The sequence below is a fragment of the Oratosquilla oratoria genome, chromosome 38, assembly GCF_046742065.1.
Source record: "Oratosquilla oratoria isolate Oo_2021 chromosome 38, ASM4674206v1, whole genome shotgun sequence".
In the NCBI taxonomy this organism is placed as follows: Eukaryota; Metazoa; Arthropoda; class Malacostraca; order Stomatopoda; family Squillidae; genus Oratosquilla; species Oratosquilla oratoria.
In genome coordinates this window covers 33489887-33494886 of record NC_134814.1, presented here as the reverse complement: position 1 = coordinate 33494886, position 5000 = coordinate 33489887, and positions in this window count along the sequence as shown.

Below are 5000 nucleotides of genomic sequence, written 5' to 3'. Positions count from 1 at the left end.
GGAAGAGAAGGCGAATCAAGTAGAGAAGAAAAGGTAAAAGGTGCAGATGGAGAGATGATTATGGAAGAGAAGGCAGTAAGGGGAAGATGGGCAGAATATTTTAGGGAGTTGCTAAATGTGAAGGAGGATAGGGAGGGAAAGATAGTTGCAGTGGGAAATGCTAAGAAAATGAGAGTGATGAGTGAGGAAAATGGAGGAGAAATGAGGAAGGATAAAGTGAAGGCAGTTGTTAAGATGATAAAAGCAGGTAAGGCATCTGGTCTGGATGGATGCCATGCAGAATGTCTGAAAAAGGGAGGTACAGTGATGGTGGACTGGCTGGTGAGGTTATTTAATGTTTGCTGGAGAGAGGGTAGAGCGCCAGAAGACTGGAGGAGTGCCTGTATAGTTCCACTTTACAAGGGAAAAGGGGACAAGTATGAATGTAGTAGTTTCAGAGGGATTAGCTTATTAAGTGTAGTTGGGAAGGCTTATGGGAGGATCTTGAGTGAGAGGATTAGGAGAGGAACAGAGGGAGTAATTGGTGAGGAACAGTGTGGATTTAGGACGGGTAGAGGTTGTGTATACCAGATCTTTGTGGTAAGAAAAATATGTGAGAAAGCTATAGGAAAGGGGAAGGATGTTTTTTGGGCCTTTATGGATCTGGAAAAGGCTTACGATAGGGTAGACAGAAAGGCACTGTGGGAGGTTATACAGATATATGGGATAGGAGAAAAGCTTCTGGGAGCTGTCAAGAGTTTTTATGAGAGTAGTAGAGCTTGTGTCAGGATTAGGAATGGAGAGAGTGAGTGGTTCGAGGTAAAGGTGGCACTTCGTCAAGGATGCGTTATGTCGCCCTGGCTGTTCAACTTATACATGGATGGGGTAGTGCGAGGGGTAAATGCAAGGGTAGTGGGTCAGGGATTGGAGATGGTTAAAGAAAATGGAGAAAAGTGGGAGGTGAGCCAGTTGTTGTTTGAGGACGACACTGCGCTTGTGGCAGGATCGGAGGAGGGACTGAGGAAGTTGGTGACAGAGTTTGGGAGAGTATGTGATAGAAGAAAGCTAAAGATAAATGTGGGTAAAAGTAAGGTGATGAGATGGACAAGGGGTGAAAGTGGCAGTAGACTGGAAGTGAGCATTAAGGGAGAGCGACTTGAGGAAGTGGATAGTTTTAGATACTTGCGTGCAAATGTTGCAGGAAAAGGTGGAGTGAAGGTGGAGGTAGAATATAGATTGAGAGAAGCGAGTAAATGCCTTGGTGGATTGAAAAGTGTAATGAGGAATAGACATTTGGGAATGGATGCTAAGAGGAGACTGTATGAAGGAGTGATTGTGCCAACAGCACTGTATGGGGCAGAAACATGGAACATATAAATATAAATGTAAATATAAATATAAATATAAATATAAATATAAATATAAATATAAATATAAATATAAATATAAATATAAATATAAATATAAATATAAATATAAATATAAATATAAATATAAATATAAATATAAATATAAATATAAATATAAATATAAATATCTATATTTATATTTATATATATATTCATATTCATATATATATATATATATGAATATAAATTTAAATATAAATATAAATATAAATATGAATATAAATATAGATATAAATATAGATATAAATATAAATATAAATACAAATACAAGTGCAAATACCAATATCAATATGAACATAAATTTCAATACAGATATTGATATAAATATGAATATAGATATAGATAAAAAACAAATATAGATAAATATATAGATAAAGATATAAATGCAGATACAAACACAAATATAAATACAAATATAAAAAATTATAAATATAAATATAAAATATAAAATATAAATATAAATATAAATATAAATATAAATATAAATATAAATATAAATATAAATATATATATAAATATATAAATATAAATATAAATATAAATATAAATATAAATATAAATACAAATACAAATACAAATATCAATATCTATCAATATCAATATCAATATCAATATCAATATCAATAGCAATATCAATATCAATATCAATATCAATATCAATATCAATATCAATATCAATATCAATATCAATTTAAATATAAATTTAAATATAAATATAAATACAAATATAAATATAAATATTTTGCACTGTATTCCTCCTGTTTTTTTTTTCATTTTTTTTCTGTTTTTTTTTTTTTTTAAGAAATATCTTATGTGGCACCTTGTCAAAAGTTTTTTTTTTTTTAGGTCCAGCTAGGAAAACACAATCAGCCTATCCATTTCTTTCCTGTATTATATTTATTAGCCTTGAATAGAAACACATCAGGTTTTTGACACATGATCTTCTTTGTCTAAACCCAAGCTGCCATGGATTTAGTTTTTTTTTATGTTTTTTTTTATGCTTTACCCATCTGATTTTGATCATTCTTTCACAAATTTTTGCTACTGTACTCGTAAAAGAGATCGGTCTATAGTTTATAGGACTAGTTGAAGCAAGATTGAAAGTAAAACTTGAAAACGTAAGTTTTTGTATGACAGTGTAATTAATTTAGGACTAGAAATGTCTCCCACTTACAACTGTTTTTCTATACAAAAAATTCATTAGTAAAATTAAATTACTCCATCTCATTCCCTTTTGGTAATTTTGGAGAATTACCTCTTCGGTTCATCAAATACTGGGCTACTTTTCCCCAAGTCTTACCTTTTCTTTGTTCCCTTATTATGATTTCCTCATCTTATTTTACTAGTTCATCTATACTACAGACGCAATTGATTAACCCTGTCGTTGATTGGCTAATATTTCTAGATAGTGCATCTCATGCAACATTCCACCCGGAATATATTCTAACTGACGTGTAATCTCATAACACTGAAGTGTATTAAACCACATGGCTAGTCTGCCCCTAAGATTCTTATGCTTAAATAAGTTCTGAATAGCTGTATGATCAGTCCACACTCTTATTGGATATCCCAATATCATATCTTTAAAACTTTGTAATGAATATATTACTGCTAAGATTTCTCTTTCTGTTGTGGAGGAGTTTCCTTCTGGACTATAACAAATAGGATTTAAGCTATCAGTTTCAACATCCAAAATACATTGAAGGATAATAATCCTAATCTTGTTCAGCCAGTTTATGCAGAAATAATTTTAATAGTTAGCTCCTTGTATAGGATAGTTTTGAAGGGTGTATTTCCAGCAAGCCCTGTAAGAGGGCAGTAGAAAATAGTTGGTCAGGACGACCAAGTGGTAGCTGCCGAGCCCTGGAAGAGTGTGGTAGACAAGTGGGTAGAAACAGAGGTAGATGACGAGTGTTATATTTTTATATCATATATATTTACATAGTACCCGAAAGCGAGAAGGCAAAGGGAAATACAAAAGCTCACTCTCTGTCTAATATTTACAAAAAATTTGCCGGAGACCCGATTTCATTGCTGTATAATGTTCATTTTTATGCTGATGTAACAATATGTAGTCAGATGTGTATTGATTTCGAGATTGATTGTGTAAGTAGTATTGAATACGGGGTTTGTAACAGCCTTTCTGATTGAAGAAACGGTGGAGGAGGAGAAAATTCAATTGGTTCACGATTGAAAAATCGCGCCCTTAGGGGAGGTACTTAAATATAAATGTAAAGATCATTGGACTAAAGAAATCCTGACGTCATTGTAGAACTGACCTAGTAACTAAATTGAGGATTCCTGATAATGGTCCCTTAGTGTAACTTATAGAACAAAATATGATATTATTCGGAAAGAAAAGAAAGAAAAATTAAGCTCCGTTTATATACCCTCGCCTATACATATACTAAATGGAAATTCAATAAGTCGGGTGATCTGGGGCCTAAAAAAGAAAATAGAGAATAACTATTTATACATGACAAAGACAGTGCAGAGAGGCAAGCGTAAAGTAAAAGCACAAAAGAAAGACGGCCCATAGCGACAACAACAGAGTGGTGAAAGGGGACCGCAGAGGGCCATAAGGACATAAAATAGACAGGCATGGACTTGGTACAGTAAATTCAAATATAGAAGCAGTAAAGAACGATACAGTTCAGGACAATGTAGAAAAAAGTTAGAAGTTTCTTGGGACTTACAGGGTAGTATAGACAATTTATTAATGCTTATGGAGACATTAAGTTCATTTGGGAACCTGTGCAACAGCAAACTTTTGACAAGTTGAAAGATAAACTTACTAGTTCTCCAGCTCTCATATTTCCTGATTATGATAAGAAGTTCATTCTTTAACATGCGTCTGACATAGGGTTTAGAGGCATACTGATGCAAGAGAAAAATGGAACACTGAAACCAATAGCTTACACATCTAGACTTTATAGTTGTGCATAAAAAACTAACTCATTACAGAAAGAGGAACCTTAGTAGTGATATATTCATTAGAAAGTTTTAGAGATATGATACTGGAATATCGAATCAGAGTGTGGACGGATCATACAGCTATCCAAAACTTATTCAATCTTAGGGGCAGATTAGCCAGGTGGTTTACTACGTTTCAGTGTTATGAGGTTAAGTTTGAATATATTCCGGGTAGAAAGAATGTTCCATGAGATGCATTCTCTAGAATTACCAGCCAACCAACGTTAAATTTGATGAATTTCATCTGCATTATAGATGAACAAGAAACATTAGATGAGGAAGTGATAATAATGGAACAAAAAATATAAGTCTTTGGAAAAAGTAGCTCAGAATTTGATGAACTCAAGAGGTAATCCTCCAAAACTACCAAAAGGGTATAAGATAGAGGAATTTAATTTGAACAATGGATTTTTGTATAGAAAAAGATTTGTAAGTGAGAAGGATATTTCTAGGAGCCCAGTGAATCAGTTGGTAAATCCACAAACTCTTGTATCAGAGGTAGTGAAATTACTTCATGATAGTGATTGTAGTTCACATCCAGGAAAGTATAAAACTTATAGACAAGCACAACTTAATACTTTTAGCCAGGTATGAAGAAAGACATATATGCTTATATAGATTTTTTTAATGTGCTGAGAT